The sequence below is a fragment of the Hippoglossus stenolepis genome, chromosome 13 (assembly GCF_022539355.2).
Source record: "Hippoglossus stenolepis isolate QCI-W04-F060 chromosome 13, HSTE1.2, whole genome shotgun sequence".
Classification (NCBI taxonomy): domain Eukaryota; kingdom Metazoa; phylum Chordata; class Actinopteri; order Pleuronectiformes; family Pleuronectidae; genus Hippoglossus; species Hippoglossus stenolepis.
In genome coordinates, this window is record NC_061495.1 from 16,567,417 (window position 1) to 16,588,527 (window position 21,111).

The 21,111-nt window shown below is 40.4% G+C and overlaps 1 protein-coding gene across 1 annotated transcript in view; it reads right to left on the reverse strand.

The window, feature by feature from the left end:
• nck2a (NCK adaptor protein 2a) overlaps positions 1-16,860 on the reverse strand; it is a 32,021-nt gene extending 15,161 nt beyond the window's left edge. Inside the window, exon 1 of the mRNA XM_035175142.2 lies at positions 16,598-16,860. The gene's annotated coding sequence lies outside the window, so the exon portion shown is untranslated. The remainder of the gene's footprint in view (positions 1-16,597) is intronic.
• Between the last annotated feature and the right edge of the window lie 4,251 nt (positions 16,861-21,111).

Sequence of the window (21,111 nt, forward strand, 5' to 3'; positions counted from 1 at the left end):
AGTCAATCCTGATGCTTGGTCGACAACAGGGTCTAAAGCTTCTTTAAGACACGCACTGATCATTTTCTTGAAGTTTTCCAGACAAGCTGGATGTGAGAATACATTTTGCTGAACTTTTCTGCGAGCCTGCTAAAATGAGTGACCCCATGAGACAAAACAGCAGGAAAATGTTGAATGTCGAAAATTCACAGCAAGCGAGCAGGCGTGCTCCGGTCTGTTTCCTGTTGTCATGAATGAGTCTGACAAGTCTGATCTGCCGTTGCGTTCTTCATATGTGAAACACTTATTCCAGGAAATGTCTGCACCAAATATTCCAAACATTTCGGATTTAATGCTTAACTGAACCAAACAGCCAAATGCACCAGACGCTATTAAAACCAATAAAACACTTAAGGTTTAAAAACCACCTAAAAACCCTGTCACTACACTTTCCCCTTGTGACTCTATGTAAATTGTCTTTTCTCCCAGCATGATACTGTGCCTCCCCTCATCCACGGTATCAATTTCTCCGTCTCCTTGACGACCTTGCTCATTAGGCAGACTGATGGGATTGCCACTCCAAGTCAAGTAATATCTTCCATTGTGGGCAATCATGTGTGTCAACGTGGCAGCTATACCATTGCTCAGTCAGACGCATGCAAATGTGCGTTGACATTAAATCCATGAGACCAGCTTACATAGAAATCAATCCAGCAAGCAGTCTTCTTTTAAACTATGCTTCAATCAGCTGAGTAAAAAGTAAAAAAAGAAAATGCAATGATGTACTTTACTCATGTAATCAGAGCCATTATCTCACCTTCCTTGAAATGTTTAAAAAATAATCAGGTGGTTTAACAAAAGCAGCTTTTCCCGTGAAGCTGCACACAACACACGAGAGAAAACAAACCGATTTGGCCCAGAGTTGGGTTTAAAAAGGGAAAAGCCTGAGAGCTCACGCTCCTGATGACCTCCCCATTCCTCTGCTGAGAGAGTTAAAGAGGAAAGATGAGTGACAGACTGCTGAGCTGGGCTTCACCGGCACTTCACAACTCCCTTCAGTGAGGGGGGGGGACGCTCAGAGGCTCTTTCAACACCACACAAAGAGAAAAGGAAAGTAAAAGAGGATTATAAAAAAGAGGGGATGTTTAAAGAAAAAAGAAAATGTCTGGCAGAGCTTTCTGTGTTTGGCATTCAGGTCAAAGACATCCAGGATTCAGCCAATAGGAAAACATTTCCACCTCCCCCCGCCACTTCACACTATTTGCAGTAGTTACTTCTCACAGGAAGGACGACTGCTTTACTCCCAACTGGCTGTCAGTGTCTGAGGCATTTGGAGTGAATGACAAAGAATGAAACACGAGAAAGTCAGACTCAGTGTTACAGCCAATGTGCACAAGCTTGAGTTTTAAGAGGCTCAATGTACTCGAACAAAGAAAAACACACCCCAGCAGAATCAGGATGCTTTAACATGCAGTCAGTGCTAACAATGTTTCAGCCACAACTCCCACAATGTTACTAACAAAGAAAAGAACAACAACAGCTATAGTGAGGCAAGTAATATTTTACAACTCAAAGAAGATCACATACTTAAACTTTTCTCAGACATGAACTTCGAAAAACTTTCAGAAAATTGGACTGGACATTTTTCGGAGTTTGTCTTTCCCGTATGAAGATTGTAACAAGAGATTGTCCGGGTCAGACACGTTCACAAAAGCAGGAATATTTCCAGAACAGTCAGGCAAGGGGTGGTGCCTGGGTAGAGTACGCAGGGGCAGGACGTGACATAAATTCCGTAAGTTGACATCTTCTACTTGTATGGCTCATATTTTTTATTATGAGATATTTGTATTCTTAAGGTTACACATTCCTCAAATGTAAGAATCGTCATCAACAGGCCCACTATCTCGCTGCTTATAACATTTCCATGTTGTATTCTCTTATTGGCTAACTGACATTTTCCGGACATTTAACTTGGGGAATGGCAAGAAAAGTTCTGGAAAATGTTCGCGCAAGGACTAAGAAAGCAAACTCATGTAAAGCCTGATATCACCACACACACCATGTGACTGCATTTGAAGACAGAGGAGAATCAACTCAAACCCTAAACCAGAGAGCAAACATGACCATGTACAGCAATAATATCCCTAAAAGAGACTCAGCTATTTTACGATGATTACATTCAGTCTGACCAGCAGACTGACATAATAACATATAAACTTAAGTGTCCAAATATAATGGCAAATAAATTATGGTTTGGGTCTGAGGTTTTAAAGAGGCACTCCAGCGAGTAATATTCCATTTCCATTAAGCTGGGAGACATATTAAAACTCAATCAGTCAGTAACCTGACTTCTAGCAACTAGAACTCTCATAAACACTGAACCCTGTAATTCCAAATATCTGGAGACTCAAGTGAACCTCAAGATAACAATGACATCATCAGGGTTATTTCCCCAAACCTAAAGTGGATCCTCCAGAGACTCAGAGGACATTATCCATCTTTGTTCACGGGCTGAATGGTACCAATGCTGCATTCCATTAAACCTCGGAGAATTACCGACCCCAGAGTCAGAAGTTGCAACTGGACCATCCTTACCCCCGAACCCTCTCTGTATAAGACATTTTTCACGTCACTATCATTTTCTGTCATTACTTCTGCCTCCTCTCTGGAGAAGAGTCCACATTGTTGAGTGAGTCTCCATGACAACAGTCGCTGGGTGGTCCCATTCACACTGACAGGGGCGTTGCCCAAAGAATCTGAATTTTATCCCCCCGCTCATCAATTTTCTGTATTTCTTTACAAAGGACGAACCTTCAGTCCAAACAAAGGTGGATGTAAACTCTGTACCTACACAACAAAGGTTTTATTCCCCCCTCATGAATTCACAGAGAAAAGGAAAAGAAAGACAAGAAAGAGAGAGATAAAGAGTATTATTCTCCTTGGTATGATATTAATATAATTTTTAAAAAAGGTGTTCGATGTTATATTTTATATATTGAATGTTAAAATTACATATTATGCTTTTAAAACTGTGTTTTGATGACGATGGCACTACTGTGGGGAATAATTGTGCAGCATCCTTGTTATTTAATCCCTGTTTCACACATTATCTGTGCAGACAGATGGTCTGTGTTGATGTTTTTTCAACCGAACCATCAAACTCCAGTCCCTTATTTGTTAGACATCACATTATTTAGTTCTGTTTTAATTAGTATCTGCTTAATGAGGATACAGGACAGTGCATTGTGTTTATTTCCCTGATTTCTTAAGGCTCATTTATGTTTTACGTACGTAAAGGCATTTGTCTTTTTCAACAATGTGAACGTCACTGCCCACTTCCATGTGTCCTTTACGTTGCCATGGTTGTTAATCAATAATTCCACTAAAGAGCTTGAATCTGCAAAGAGTTTCTGACAACAACAATCATAGCGATGGTGGAGTTTGTCATAATGTAGCTCTTACAAAAAGGCAGAAGCATTGTAAATGGCTCAGGTCCAATTTAACCAACTCAAAAAGGCTCTCTTCAAAAATTGATGCCATTATTGAAATTTCTTTCCTTGTGTCGTACAATTTTCTCACTTGAACTATTTGCTACACTGCCCCTGCATGATTTCCAGTGGTGCTGCTTTGTGTGTTTTGTCCGTATTAATAAATGTTAAGAGGGAGTGAAAAATACCGACAAAATAAATGCTGAGTCCTGACAGAAGGCTTTGGCCGTACTCGTGTCCAACTGTGAGCATATTACAGCCATTACAATATTTTTCTCCTTCTCTTCAGCCGTAAATAGCTGAGTTGAAACTTGTGTTACTTGTTTTCTCTTCTCCCTCGTGTCCACTTTACCTCCTTCCACGACTGTGCAATGTTTATTCACTTTGCACATCTCCCTGCACACTACGCACTCGATGAGAACCCTCTTCTGAGTTCTCTCCAAGTTTCATAACTCAACCCTCTGTGCACAACCTCTCTCTGCAGCAAGCCGTTACCTATTAGCATAGATTTCCTACCCTTTTTTCTTAATCCCTTTTTCGCAGCTCTTGTTCAAAAAGTAAGCAGGAAAATACTGCCTCTATTTTAACTCTGTTTGTGACAGTCTGGTATCCATGTCCCCTGGCAGAACAACAAAAGGCAAGCGCTGTAAAGCACAGAAGGGCAAATGTAGTGAACACAGCTTTGATGTACAACGCTGCTCCTTTTCCTTCGACTGGAGGAGACAGAAAAACCTGAGGTGATGGTGTGTTTGTGTTTTCCACACAGAGAGAGGGAGGGGAGGGAGAGAGCACTAGTGCGGATGGGTATGGATAATGAGTCACTCTCAGGTCAAACAACAAAGATGTAGCAGTGGCTAAAAGCTATAGTGTTGTTTTTATTCTGAACTGTAAATAAAAATGCCTTTTTCTAAATCCTCAACATGCAACGTGTCTCCGAGGGCCTTTTCTTTGTTTTTGTTGCCTGAAAACTGAGATTTTTTAAGTCAGCAAAGCTAGGTGTGATCGCGTGGGGATTAGGAGATCAGACCTTTAACATGTAATTATTCTGTGTGCATGTTGACCTGGAGGGTTCATTCTTGACCTCTGTAAAGTTGTCAACATTAGGTCAATCTTGCGAGTTGTTTTCGAAGCTTTCTTCCACATATGCAGCCGTTCTCATTAAGTGAAGCTGCTTTGTTTTAGTTTGATGACTTAATTAAAGGATTTGAATCACTTGAAAACAGCTGGTTGTATATGAAAAAGGCCCTAAGACGCTCAAAGCTTAAGAAAGAAGCAAATTTTTTTCTGTTTGGCTGCATCTCTGTTGATTGCGTCAGCTCAGTTCTCCGTCATCATAAGATAAGGATTTGATTGACGCATCAAAACAGCAGTTCAGGAAATACTGTCTCTTTAGCAGGAAGTATTCACTCATTCAGTTGTCTGACAACTAAGATCAATAAATTCAGCTGTATTTAAACACATTATAGATGATGATGGAAACAGAGACAGTTGTGATAAGCAGGTTAATTTTTGGCTTGTGTGGACAAAAACAAGCTAAAAACACCCATGTGGACAAATGTTCATTTGCCAATAAACTGCATTTTCAGAAGTAGCTGGCCTGTTTTCTCTTTCAACAAATGCAGTATTACCACCATTTGTGGTGTCAAAATAAAAAATAGTGCTGCAGGATGTGCAGAGAACAAGTGATGCACTGTGCTACATTGAGACACTCGGAGACTGGAGGTGAGAAACATTTCCACACTGCAGTGGATTATTGGCTTGTAAAGTTTACTTTGTTGGAATTGAGCAGCTTGTGGAAGCAAATAGACAAAATGTCCTGAGCCAAACAAGCTGTGTAATTCAGCTTTTCTAACACTCCATGTAGTCAACACTTGATATAGTCAACCAGAAACACAGACTTAATGAAAGAAGAGAGCTCAGTAGTAGGGATGTAAGAAATATGAGTATTACTGTCATGTTACTAAAAATTATGAATAAGGAGGCCATAATATTCTCCTTCTGGGGATGTACCTGAATATATAGCTATTGCCATTTTTGTTGTAATTTTTGAGACCTTGCCAATATGTATACACATTCCTTTAAAAATACATACCATTTGATGTTAAACTATTACTAATACCCAATGACTGGTATCTGTATCAGTGCTGCAGAATGCATGTTGGGGTTAAGTCTGGAGATGCAGAAGCGTGTCCATCTCTCTTGGTGACTGTCGAAAAATATCTGTGGTACGTGTACTCGCCTTGATCTGTTCTGCTCATTAAGTAAGACTTACTGATACAATGAAAAGTGCAACAACCTTTGCCAACTGACTGGTGAACAAGCAAGGTAGTTTGCAATACATATGTAACAATAGGCTAACACTAGCTTAACTCACACTCTCAACTTTAACATCCCACCCAGTTTTCATTTTAGTAGCTCAAAGAATGATAATCACTTGAGAAGCCAGGGGGACAGAGATACAAAATCAAATTCAGAAGAGTTTTTGTGGATTCGTGGATCCTAATCACTTTCTCTTAAAATTATATTACACATTTATCAATCATCCCTGCTAGCAAATGTTTTCGTATGTAGGTGGGTCAAGGCAAGGGGAATAATTCAAACAAGAAGTCCATTGACGAAGAGTAGAGTACTGCACAACTGGTCAAACTCAGAAGGTGTCACCAGCTTTATGGGCGCTCAGATGGCCAATTTGCCTTTGCTATTTAAAGAATGTGGGCGCTGGGATGGGAAAATGACAACTGCGTAGGTCTGAAACTAGCAAAGAGCACTTGACACCTTTGTGTAGGCTGCAAGATTGAAATGGTTAAGAACCCAACAGCCGTAAGTATAAATGTTTCATCTATAGAAGCAATTGTACAAAAGTATGCAGCATTCACACACTATGCAACAGAGGAAGAGAAGTCAAATCAACTCACTTCAACTCATCAGGATGCCACCTCATTACAGGAAAATTAAGAGAAGGAATGGTTTCTTGTTTTATTAGTCAGAACTGCTCCTCATTCAACTTTAAACAACTGTATGGCTGTTGTAAAATTAATAAATAAGTAAAGTTATTTAGCTGTAAGTTCATTAAGAAGTTGGGGGTTAGCTCATGTGGAAACACAGGAACAGTTCCCTGAAACACTCTTCTTCTCAGTATAACACAAACCACTCTTGACTCTATAGCGGCTTGAGCTTTACCTTCTCTTTTTGTACCTTCTGCTCCATCATTCTTCTCTGCTCGTCTCTTGGCTATGGACCTGAATTATTCTCTTTGATCAGATGCTACCTTGAGGCTCCCACGAGAGGGCACATGCAGCAAGAGCAATGCAGAAAGACTGGTCCAACACAATGCAGACCTGTTGAACGCCTTAAAACGTCCCCTGTGCAAATGTGCAGAGTTTTATTCAGGCCATTTACTTGACGTCAAGTAAGTTGAGTGGAAAGTCACAGTAAATATTTCAACAGTCTGTGCGGTTAAAGAGGATTATACAAACCGAATCAGATATGCCATAGTTACATATTCTTATCTGGACTCTAAGTAAAAGATATTAATTCCATTCATTCTTTTGTAGGTTCAGCTTTTTCCTCACTACTCTGAAGAGCTTGCTCAAAAGCTATCTTGGATATGTGTCCACACTTACACCATGGTATCATCCCAAAAGACTGCAAATGAGTAAATGAAACTCAAGGAGAAATCCCAAAAGCCCGAAGGGAGAAATTTACATGTACATCTTATAATTCCCAGTTGCAGAGATATATATTTTAAGCAAACGGAATAAGGTGGAAATTAATCAAATACTTCCAAGGAAGACAAAACATTTTCTGGAACATTTGTCCCTGTTATTTATTTTCCATTAATGAGTGTTATTTTCCATGAGTGACTGAAGAAACATTCTAAATTTACCCAGGTTTTCCAAGACACATGGGAACTCTCTCTAAGGAGCCCGAGCAGGGAGTTGTTACTGGTGCGCTGCTTGTCTTTCTTGCACATGTTTGTTTGTCTGTGTTATATAACCTCGTGTTGACATCAAATCCGTTGGGGGACCAGAACAGTATGTTGAAAACGGAAAGGATAAGTAAATCCTACATCTCTTTTTCTTAAATTCATGGACGACAAACAGCATGTCAGCTGGGAGCCAAGTTTCAACCTAAGCTAACAAAGGCACTGCATTCAATCACGTTCTGTTTGCACTCACTCACAGTATCAGAATTGGCCTTGTCTCTGGAGAAGACACTGACCTTGTAATGACATTCTCCCAGTAGAGAAAAGTTATGGGAATGAGAACAGGAAACAACTACCCAAAGAGAGGAACAGCAGATTCTTACGCTAATTAACTTTATAACTTTCCAGGCTCCTCTGTTCACCTTTTCTTGTGAGCATATTTTTAACAAGGACAAGTTTGTTCACTTGATAATCTAAGAGACCGAAAATGTATCAAGGGACAAGAAATAGATAACCTGGTTATGTACAAAGTAAAAAAAAAATGCCTATCAGCATCTCTAAGGATCTTTACTACCTTATATCAATATCAACAATGGCCCCCAAAAACCCATAGGTCAGGCTCCTATTTAAGCTACAAGTTAGTCCATCCGTCCATGCTCTTTCGCCTATCCGAGCTCAGGTCACGCTGACAGAAGCAGGATGTCCTTTCCCCAGCCTCTCTTTTCAAGCTTCTCCAGGGGATCCCAAGGCGTTCCCAGGCCAGATGGGATATGCAGTCCCTTCAGTGAGTTCTTGGTCTACCCTGGGTCTCCTCCCAATTATGCTAACCCAAAGGGCCTCTTCCGAGCTCCCTCCAGATGTCCGAAACCCTTGTCCAATCTCTAAGGCTGAGCCCAGGCACTCAATGGACAACTACTTTCTGCTGCTAATTCTTTTGGTTACTACCAAGAGACAAAAGATGAGTCGTAACCAAGACCAACTGTTAAATCAAAACCTTTGACTTTCGGCTCAGCTCCTTCTTCACCACAATGGTCTGGTACAACACCCTCATTGCTGCTGATGCCGCACGAACCTGCCTGTCCGTCTCCCATTCCGGCTTCCACACATTCAAGAGCAAGTCCCCAACATTCTTTAACTCTTTCCCTTGGGCGGATACTCATCCACCCTGGAGAGAGCAATCCACCATTTTCCGGCAGAGAACCATGGCCTCGGAGGTGCTGATCCTCTCGACCGCTTCACATTAGGCCTAAAACCACCAAGCGTGTTTAATTTAAACATGGTTAATATTAATTTAGCCTCTGGTGTTAACACAAGGCATGTAACATCCAAACTAAATGTCCCCTGTGGTGGACAGAAGAAACCATTATCAAGACCTCTCTAAATCATATGAACAACTTTGGTTTGGGCCAAAAGAGGTTGCACTTGATCCGTTTAAATATAGAATTCCCCTCAACTTATTATCATTTTCTGCATCATAGGATCACAGGTTGATATTTTAAGATACACTTGAATGCTGCTCGTGATTTAGTGTGACCTCAGCACAGCATTGCCTTTCTGCCTCTTTGACGTGCATGATGATATCACTCCTTCCGCTGAACTGCTGCCACATGAAACAGTGAAGCACCACACTCAGCAAGCATTTTCCAGCGGGCCCCCACGCACTGCTGAGGAAGAAGGAGGTCACAATAAAACAACTGTGGCTCCGCCGGGGCAAAACAGCAGAGAGCATAAACAGATGTCTTGCAGCAAGTGTATATGACTGTGTGCGAGAGAGAGCAGGAAATAAAGACTCCACAGGCCAAATATTGTGCATGTGTGCAGTCTTGAATTCTCAGGAGGGTCCTGTGGCACTCGGAGCCATACATCTCATAAATAACGCAGGATTTCCTCTGGCTGCAGTCATGTGTGCCCGTGTGTGTGAGAGAGAGAGAGAGAATGAGAGCGCGAGAGAGACAGGGTGCAAATGGATTAGAAGGGGGCCTATCATGTTGCTCCATTCAGCAACTAACTCAACTCCAATGCACGCAACAGCAGCAGGTTTCAGGATAAATTAGCTTAAGAAATGATGTCCTTACAGCCTACATCATAAAAATTACATTAGCTGCTTATTTCACTTAATTTTCCTTAAAATATTTAGAGCAGAAATATCCAACTTGAGCTGCTGTTTTCCAACCATTAATCTGTCCTCGTGCAAAATTCATGAGCTGTGAATTATCATCGATGATTAGCCACTCACTTGTCCAGATGGTTGGTGCGACGGATTTTGACTGAACTTCACAGAGGCTTGTCACATGACTCTAATGAACTATATGAACAGTTAGAGTAGCTCTTTCATATGATGACTGCTGCCAGATTAAGTTGTGTTATGAGATAAGAGCTCAGGAAAAGACATTTAGGATTTAAAATAATACAAAGACAATTTACAGGGACTACAACAGATGTAACCAAATTATTTCACAGGTCAATGATATTTAGTAGCAGCAAAATCAGCATGTTGTTAAGATGTATCAAAACCCAATGGAGAATTAAAACTGAAAGATAATAGAAAACCAGAATCAGAAGAGATACAATTCATGCAAATTGTAGAGAGGAAGAAAACGGCCCTTAATTTCCATGGATCATGTAACTTGACAGTCTCATCAATATTTTACAACAAGACAATCAGCTAAGGACTTTGTGAATGAATCACAGCTGCAGATTGAGGACAATAAAATGCAGCGGAGTGTTCAGACAGAAAACAACCCTGCGTTAACGCAAATGTGAGCCCCCTACTGCCTGTGCCATCATTTTGCTTGTTTACACTGAAGCAAACAAGCCAACACAATGTTGCCCCGGTGTGTGATTTGAGATTAGCACGCTGGAGTTCCACAATCAGAGACTTGGCGTGTAACACAACACTGTCGTTGTCTGTCCCTGGTGTACCAACGGTCCCTTTTACGCAGATATTGATCCGGCTCTGTCACTACCTCCGCTGCCAGATTAACGCCGGAACAACAATGTCCCTCTTTCTGTGTTTGTAACTTATATACAGTGCAGCGAGGCAGAATAAAGATACAACATTCTAAGTGTAAACAGGCTGTTTAAAAGAGGCTAATGAAATATGATCAACAGGGTCTGGTTTTTGTGATTTTCTGTCATTTTCAAAGTGGTTAAAAATGCTGCAGATGTCCCTACATAATACTGTAATAAAAGATGCAGTGGTAATGATTGTCACAATGATCACAAGTTAAACAGTTGTGTTTTTCATCTGTCAGTCTGACAGCAGCCTTACACAGTTAGTCATGCTCCTGGAGCAGAATCACATCAGAGAAGCTGAGTACTTGTGCTTGCCAGCAAGCCTGGCTGTTGACATGTCATCTCTCTGATTCAGATATGTAGCCAGTAGCTGTTCTCTGTTGTGTCTTGTCTTGCTCGTTGGGTAATTCTGTCCACATTGTTCATCTCCTGCATCATGGAAGCAGCGGAGCTGGTGGCAGGTTTTCACTAGTTAAATTCCACGCGTATGATCCCTCCCATAACGCACGTCCTAGCAAAAAGTCTATTAATAAGCCTTGAGAAGTTGTTAGTTACTTTAGGTGTTGTGCAGTATTTTCCCTGAACCACATTCTCAATTGTTAATTTCAAAATTTTTGTTTGAAACATTTTCTAATTTCTTAATTTTCTATTCAAGGTTAAAGGGATTGTTCACCAAAAAATTCACAAATTATCTATACTTGCCACTATGCCGATGGAGGTGTGGGTGAAGTGTTTTAGAATACACTGAAACCAGTGTATGTGCTCATCACATGAAGTGAGCAGTATGTTGAGAGATTCAGTCATTCGCTCAAAAGAGAAAACACTTAACAAATGCAAATCATAAAAGCTGTGGTGCCCTGTGGGGCGTCCACAGGAATTGGTAGAGATTGTTACGAGGCTGGACCTCTGAGGCATTGTAACGTGGGCTGTGATGGTCTTAAGCCTCAGTTATACTGCATAGCGGCATTCACTGACAGCTGCAGACACCAGGGACGTGTGGTTGTTTGTATTGTACTCCACTTGGAGCACTGGTTCCTCACATGTACAGTGGATTGCCGTCTATATATTGAGCATGTGCAAAACAAATTCAAAACAGAACAAGCAACATTGACTTCCGTTATCTTTGTATTCTTTGAATTGTCGAGGTGAGGATAGCGTCGGACCTCCTCACACAACCTCTCTTCAAATTCAGCATCCGTTTTTGTTTTTCAGCTCATGCACAGTTGGTACCAGTGACACAACAAATTGGTAGTTCCGCAAAAGACTCACGCACACAAACCCCGCGATGACTAAATTTACGGCACGCAGACCTTCGTGGACCCTCGCGTACTCGCAGATGCGTAAAGCTTACGGGGAAATTGGAACGCGGATCATTCTGTGAAATACAGATAAGCACAGCTCTTGTGCTCTGGGCGAGATACTCAATGTTTGTGTACATACTGACATTTTGTGCATCAGTAAAGCCAAAGGGGAAAACGTCCACTTAATTAAATCAATTAGAGCATGAAGGGCCTGTCAAACTCTCTGCAGAAATCACCATGATGGAACAAACTCACCCACAGCTCAACTCTTCTCATGAGTCACAGCATCTGCTGATGTACAGTACGAGCTGCAGCCCTCTCTCCAATCCACAACTTTTACGATTCTACATTAAAAGACTGCATATATTATTATTAAGGTATTCTCTTACTATAACTATTATTTTTGACAAATTAAACTAATGATTATTTTGTGGGGATGCACCAATGCTAATGCAACACTGACCTTATCAAATAAAGCATGTGGCCAAATCCTCCAAACATCACCAATCCACATTATTATTTACATTGGTGTGGTTACTATTTAAATCGCTGCATTTTAATCAGAATGTAGTGGTTATCTTTTGTTGTTAATCCAGAAACTCTTACTGAAACAGATATTTACTCTCTAGTAACAGCTCAGTGCTATTGGTCAGGTCTAAATCTGGTCACAATGCAGTACACCACATGTAAAATTATGCATAACAAATTGATCTTTATTTTATCAACATGTTCAATTGTATTAAATAGGTGAAAAATACATCACAAATAACAGTACTCAGTATTCGCAGTTTCAGTATCAGAAAAGATGACGGCCGAAAAAAGGTAATTGTATTATTTTTCTTTGTCATACAAAAATTGATTGGCAATCGTCTTAATTGAAAAGCTGGGGCAGGTGAATATATGAGTTCGGAATCTAGTTTCTGATTTTCTCTGTTTACGCAGCATTGTTTCAGGTCTAATACTTTACTTCTGTGTGTGTGTGTGTGTGTGTGTGTGTGTGTGTGTGTGTGCAGAGGCACCCAAGATCCTGAGATTATGTATTACTTTTACGCTGAGAAGTGTTGGGTTTCACCCCTCACTCCGTGTCTCTTAATGGTCCAAAGTACCAGCTTTCTGCTACGTAACATGAACCCAATACACACTAGAGGACAGTGTGGGGGAGCTGCACATCCTTGATTACAATTTAATGAGCAGTTTGCAGCCTGTTTATAAATTGATGGTCCTGTTTGTCTGTGGAAGGAGGAGGAATCGAATTTACAATCTCCACAGTGAAGTACCTGAAAACCTCAGGAAGGCTGACTGAAATCTTATCTTTTGCATCATCCCATGAATTAGGAAACATTGCCAGTCGTAGAGAGGGAAATTCACAGCTGACTGCCACTCCTTCTATTTTGAAATGAATATAGCTTTTACTACAACATTCTTGTTTCCTACATCATCATATTTCAAACTCTGGAACTCTGCTCTGTCAGTAATCGCCTCTCATGCCATCTCAGGCCTTGACAAAACCACGTACCATCTACAGATGAGTCCTCAGCTGTGGCTATAGGGCTGTGACGGTAACCACATTACCACAATACCACGGGGGGAGGTAGAGTGTGTGTGTGTGTGTGTGTTGCCAGGGCTGGTTAGCTGTAGCCTAGGGACAATTCATGAACGATCATTAATGTTAATAATCAGAGTTGATGATCACAGTTATGGCCACTGCGAGCAGTGAAGCCCTGAGGAATAAGGCTAAGTATGTTTGCCGCAGTACTGCAATAAAGTAAAGGCAGCAAGACTGTTTAATGTTACCACCAACGAGCCAAGGCTAAGCTAAGTAAGCTAGCGTAATACCAGCGGCACCCTTACTCAGGTAAAGGTGGTTGGAGAGGAAACAAGTGTTTCCCCTACGTGCATTGAGCAGCAGCGCTACTTGTTTCAATGCGGCCGTCGTTTGTATCTCCTTTGTCAAACCAGCCACCTCCAACTTTGTGGAGTGCGTCCGTATTCAGGTATGAAACGGTCCAGAGCAGCTGAGGAGAGCAACTTTCATTTCTCCCACTCTCTAAAAGACAAGTGCTACATTATCAGAGACCTTCATGAAAAAAGGATATGAAATCTTTACGATCTCCAAACACAAACAATACAAATTTAATGAATTATGAGTCAGATTTAGAGTGAGGGTAAGGAGGTGACTGCTTCCGGTTTTAAGAATAAAAGGTTTCGAGGGGGGTAATATGTTGCATTATCATCGCAGTGAGAAAAAAATCCAAACCGTCACAGCTTTTGCTGTGGCTTTGTTGACAGAGTGACTGTAATGCTGAGATACTGTAACACTGTGCTGTAGCCAGCTCTACTTGCTCCCAGTTCCCTCCCTCCCTCAGTCTCACCCCTTCCCGGTCTTCCCCTCAGCGTCCCAGAGAGGGATTAGGCCTAGAGCCCAGTGGTGACACAGGGACACTGAGGCCAACAGACAGTTAGTTCAGTTGTTGGCCATGACATGGGAACACTCAAGCTGGGTGGCAGAGAAGTGATATGATGACAGAGGTAAAAAACAGAGAGGAGGCAAACTGAAGGAAGGAGATGCCCGAGACTGACAACTGATACCTGAACAACTGATAAGAGGAAGAAAACAAAAGGACTAAGGTGTAAAATTACAGACAAAAGAGAAAGATGTTTTTTTAAATAGATTTTGGAAACTAAGAGTCTGCAGTCATTCAACAGGCTCTGTGAGGCTGTACTTACATCAGCCTACATCAGCAAGCAAACATGCTCACGATAACAATGATGTTAAATACGATGTTTGCCACAGCCACCATCTTACTTCAGGATGTTGACATGGTAACATATACGCAAAGTACAGCTGAGGTTGATGGGATTTGGAACATGGTTCATTGGCTTTTTACTGAATCTCAATCCTTACCCAAATTTTTCAAGTTGAGCCCAACCAATGTGGCGTTTTAGTGACCGATGCTGAAGATGATACTACAAGTAAAAAAACATCAATACCGATAAATTGTTTTTTAAATAGCAATGATTTCCAGGAAAAAAAGGCTTGAGGCTTGATATTTTACAGTTTAACCACAAATTTATTTAAATAAGTATAAATAAATAAATAAAAACTAAACACAACCAAATATGTATAACTTGAATCAAGAAAATAATATTAATTTGATTTTATCATGCAGTGAATATCAATTTTAAGTGGCTGTGGGTGTTTTGCATGCACAATCCAAACTTGTTGCATGACAGGTGACAGAATCTGATGGGTCACTGAACAAAATGTAATAAATCGGCTGAGGCTGCGAGTCCTCAAGTTTTCAAAAATGCCTCAAATTCTTACTTTAACGATTATAAATACTCGAACTTGTCCTCCCCCTAGTCCTTGAGTGAGTTATTGTGTGTTCATAAAAGTCGTCATTCTTTCGATTGCACAATCTAACCTCATTTTGAGGTCTATGTATCAGACAATAGCGAGTACCACTCCCACGTCAGTGTTTAATCATTAAGCTGTGTTTCTCACTGTCTGAAAGAGACTGGGATCGTGCTTTTATTTGGACTTTACTACCAATGAGATTCTATTCGTGACTATTTCTGTATTGCCGCTTTCAGACATCCACTGACCTCCGGAGATTCTCTTGATGCAAGATAAAAAGGTTTCTGAAATACAGGTCCGGCAGTCTCTTAGTGCATTTGCCTTCCACATACCTGTCATGCTGAGCGAACCTTGTCCCACACTCTGTTACCATGGTTCCCTTAACAGAGGGTGTGTCTGCAGCATAGGTGTGCCATGGAAGTGTGCCTTCAAGTAACCTCGATCAGTGAGGGAGATCTAAGCAACACGATGCAACTTTTTTACTTCTGGATTTGTTTGATGTTACACCGAGTTGGTGTAGGGAGAATGTTTCCTCTTTCATTCACACTTGATCTATGTACGTTTGTCGAGTGGGTACGACCTCCTTTGAGAAAGTGTGTAACTGAGCTCAAAGTGTCACAATCACGCCCAGCAAGTCCAAGTCCACACTTTGGCGTCACTTCCTGGAGCAGTCACGTCTCCCATCTTTAAACACATGCCTTGGACACTGAACCCAAAAGAATTTAATCCCCACGTGTGGCTGCAGAGGGCACTATAAATGTTACATGGAGTTGCTTTAAAACCAGAAAAACACATGCATGCAACTCCCCTGTGTTCTCGGGTGAATAAACATCCTTATTTTTAGAACAATCCGTGGATTACAACATCAGACAAGCAAGACAAACCAATGCCTAAGTGATGAGAGGAACATACGGTGCAGTTACCATGAGCAGCCGCTAGGAGCATTGACAACCTCTGCTGCATGTGGCACCAGTCGCCAATCTGTGGTGTTTTGGCAAATGTGGCTCATTGTGCGAGCCGTTGCGTTTAAAACAGAAGCTTTTAACGTACGACATTCACTCTGTTACTGACAACGCGAGTAAATATGATTCATAAAACAAACGCGCAAAGACGAGAAATGTAGAAAACTCCAGAAATGTGGAGATGTGTTTAGAAATCAGATTCAGACCTGAGCTCACGGGCCTTTCTGAAGAGCTGCCGGAGAAATGTTGCAAAAACAGATGAGTGGACACATTCGAACTACGTGTTTAGAAGTAGAATTAGTAAATAAACCCCGCAGATTTGGTGTTTTAATCCCGCGGAGCTCGAACGCAACGCAAACCGGGCGCAGTGTTTTAGTTATCAAGCCGCATCTGAGCGGACAAAGAGGCAGCGTCACGTCCACAAAGTGACACGAGTGACACGCGATTCCTGTCGCAACTTTCCCCGGTGCTAGCGGAGACATTGCGATGCGTAAATGACACTTTAAACTAAAAGGACGCCAAAGACAACCCGGCGCTCCAACTTAACACAGTTGATGTTGCGGTCTTACCTTAGTGTTCACTCCGGAGAGAAAACCGCGACAACACGCAGAAAAAGGGGAAAAGCTGCGTGCGAACTGCGCGTAAGTGGAGCCACGCAAATGACGTTTAAATCCACATGTGCTCCGGTTTGGTGCGTGTTTCTGTTCTGTGGAATCAGGAGCTGGACGCGAAGTCGACCTGTGCTCGATTGTTTTTCTGTCGCAGCCTCACATCCTCCACCTCAATCACTGCTAACAAGGTAGACACGAGGAGCGCAGCACTTCCTGTCGTGTCTGTCAAAATAAAACATCACATTTCAGGCAGTACAGGAGAGTTTATAACTCAGCCAAAGGGTTAGGGTTAGACCCTTCGTGAAGCAACATTTAAATTCACTAGATACAGATGTTGTTTTATTTGGATCAGCACCAAATTGCACACACTCAGTCCTCTAACCATGCCTGATTTAAGAAAAAATCAAAATCCATGAATTACTCTGTGAGAAATCAATGAAAATCCATGGATTCACCTTGTGATCCTGATCCGTACCAATAAGAGTTCTTCACTGACCCATACCACAACATTCCATCAAGTTTTGTGGAAATCCGTCCAGTAGTTTTGATGTTATCCTGCTAACAAACAAACAAATAAAAAAACATGTAAACATAACCTTGGTGTAGGTAATAAAGTTATACTGGCTTTCTTTCTTTTTTATTCATGACAACGAGCATTTATAATTGAGTAATAATTATAATAAGCAAAAGAATTCCAAAAGTATTTTACCTTAATTATCACAAAAGTATATCAAAAGAGCAAAAAAGGGGCAGGGGTATATAGACATATCACATTAGGTATATATATATTAATATAAATACGCAATGTAAAGGTACCCACACGCCAACATATTTTCACTACATTATTATTTATGATATTTACTGGTTCTTATACATTCATAAATCTTATGAACGTGTGTATCTACACAATATAAAATATGCAAGGCAGTTATTGTTTCCCATCTTTTCTCATACACTGGCTATATTCGATTTCCAATAGCTCAACAACACAAAATAAAAATATGTTACTGGGCCTGTATTGACCCTCCACTATACGTGGTGGTTTTCTCCCCAGGTATCCAGGAACCATCCAGTCCTTAAGAGCAGAATTTAAACAATTCCTTCATTTATCAAATAACAGAAAATTAATTAGAGGCAATTTTCAAGCTGACATTAGTTATATCATTTTTAAGAAGCAATTTTAAAAGAGGTTTTAAATTCTGCATGAATGATTCCTTCGGTTTTTATATTACTATCAATATTTATTGTCTTATCTGATTTTATTTACAAATGCATTCAACACTTAATTCTTTCAGCTGTTTGAAGTTGAGCTGACTTGAATATATTTCTTACTAGTATATTCAATACCAAAATATTGGGTTTTATTGGTAAAGTATTCATGTTAGGAATATGTACACGTGTGGCTCTCAAACTATAACAGATACAATTTAAAACTAAGCACATATCATCAATATTTAATTTACTATAACTACGTCGTACATACAAACATTTAAAATTTATGAACAAAAATCAAAGCAGCACTTGAAAATAATTAAATTTTAAACTAATAGGGAAGCTGTGAGGCCATATGTTAATGTATTGGTTATGAAATATTTATTTGCAGAAATGTTATTTATAATTAACTGTATTTCACTTTCCTATCCATATCTATCAGACCCCCATATTATTATTATTATGGTTATGCATGTTCTATTTCTTTGTCCTGGCTTTACTCATGATCAGGATCATGTATCATTTCACTTAACAATGAGCCACTGAGAAGAAAAGACTTTAACTTTGTAGGAACATATCATTTCCGGTTTGATCCTGCTCTCTTCATCCACCTTGATCGCCTGTCTGGTTGGTGACGTCACTAACGCCGGGACCAGGACAACGCCAGAGGAGAAAGACACATTCAGGGGAGTATGGCGCCTCTTGCTGACCATAATGGGAATTACACCCCAAATGATTACTTTAACTTTGTTGTATCAAGGAATCATTTGTTAAACCTGAGTCGATTAGTCATATTCGTGAGTTCAATGAATAGCAGACATGATTAATACAGTGATTCATAAACCTCATTCATCTACAGACAGTTTCTATTTTATTCATCATAGGCCAATGAATGGACATGTTTGTCTCTGTCATGTACAGCAAGTAACAAAAAGACAAATACACCAATGCACAACTCAAAAGATTTATTTAAGGTCATCAGAAATGAGATCATCAGTTCATTGTTAGTTGTATATAAGTGTGTGAATTTCATAGATTTATGAGTATTCATGGCTTTGGCAGGATTCATTTTTAATTAATTTTTAATTTTATATTTATATATTTGCTTTAATTCATCAAAGCAAATATATAAAAGTTTAAAAAGTCATTTAAAATGACAAACGTTGAATCCTAAAATCAACAAAAACAGTAGAAACTCCCTCTATCGTGGCAGAATCCATCCATCCATAGTCCATTCCATCCTTCTATCTTTCCATCATCCATCCTTCCAGCCATCCATCCATCCATCCATCCATCCATCCATCCAGCCTTCCATTCATCCGTTCATCCGTTCATCCGTTCATCCGTTCATCCTTTCATTCATCCTTTCATTCATCCTTCCTTCCATCCATTATCTATACAGCTTATCCTTTGAGGGTTGCAGGAGTGCTGGAGCCAAAATATCTCAAACAAAACTTTAAAAATGTAAGACAATTGAAAAATATTGGTGGATTCTTACAAAATGGTTGTTTAAACAGTTTTCCTAGAACAATTGCGTTTAACTCACTTGTTCCTTATTCCACATGTGTGTTTTTTTTATTAATTTATCTATTGATTTGTTCTAACACTGGAAAGAGAAGTAAAAGTATAAGTCTCTTCATACTAATCCTAGAGTCTTACTAAAGCAAATGAAAATGGTTTGAGGGTGAAACAACACAAATCCCACCCTGCGGACGTTTGGCTGTTGAAGTGTTGGGGTTTCTGTCACAAGGGGGCAGAGCGTCCCTGACAGAAAAGCTAAACAAATGTGCACGTCACACATACCAACATTTCCCAGCTCGTTACCACAAAGTCATGTCACAGTAACCAACCCACTGGTGCCTCTCATTCAGTGCATACAATGACATTCATACCCCAACAAAACAGTTTGATAAGAATGCAATTAGGCGACTAAGTACAAGCACACGCTTATTTGTTTGAGATGCACTTTTGACAATAGGCCCGTTTGACACAGCCAGCTCCAGCATAATTGGAAAGAGCTGAGGTGCATGTTGACACAACAAGATGTAGATCTGGTTTTACTAGATTTAATGGTTGGATTTGATTTGACATGACAAAGTACAATGCTTGTGGTCTGTGACTGAGATAATATTATAGGAGGAGATATTTCATCCGGGCAGGGGATTCAAAGCTCCTGTTAAAGTGCAGAATGACAGGAATTACACTCCATCTTGATTTTTTTCATCGAGACTTAGTAACACTTCTCAACACTTTACCTCCTACCGTTGCAGCCAGGATGTCTTCCATCTCAGATCCACACGCCTTCATATTCTCACCAGCCGCTCCACATCTCACTGAGTGACCACTGAGAGCCAAGCTACAGTTACAGCCCTGATGAGACTGGGTGTTTATTTTGGCAGAAAGGCGCCCGTCTTTATGTCCCACGACTGGAAGTGATGATGTACGCGATAAGGCAGTGGCTCCTTTGCTATGTCTGCCATTCTGCGGCCTGCAGGCCCAGGGAAACAGTGGTTGTGTGTGTTTCTGATGTGGCAGCAAGAGAAAGACTTTACTTTGTACATTAGTACAAATAATAGAACCATAATAACAAGTGATTCACATCGTATTCATGCATTCAATTAAAACATTAAAGATGTTAAGATAAACAAATTCTTATTTGATTATTTAATTTCTAATGGAAAAGTAGAGTTAATCAAGTTAGGTTTTTTTCCCCCCCGCTTTTGTTATACAATCAGTCAATAACATTTGAATGTCCAGTTAGCCACTGGTGGAGCTGTATGACACGGGGGGGGGGGACTTTGTTAGTTCAGAGAATCTTAAAAGATTTTTGTGTACTTTGTGTACTTCACTCTGTGTGTACTTTGAAAGGCATGTACAGTATAAGGACTGTTCACAGAGATCCTTTCAGACTCTTAATGAAAATCACACAGAGCAGCCTCACATGACCACGAGCACAGTAAGCTTCTTTTAAAGCATTCCAACATGCCCTGTGTGAAAACCTAGTGTTTACTTTGTAAAACAAATAGCTTTACGATGTAATTTCAAGGTTTCAGGGATGTAGATAGATTTACGTATTTGCACATAACCATATAAACATTATCACAAACAAATCTGCAAACCAGTTAAATACAAATAATGTTTGGTCCCACTGGCAAATACCAACGCAAATTATATCAGGGTTGCATCATATTATACAGTAGAAAAAAAGGGGAAGCACGTGAGTAAAGCAGATTGAAACAAGAGTTGTGTATTGTAGCTCT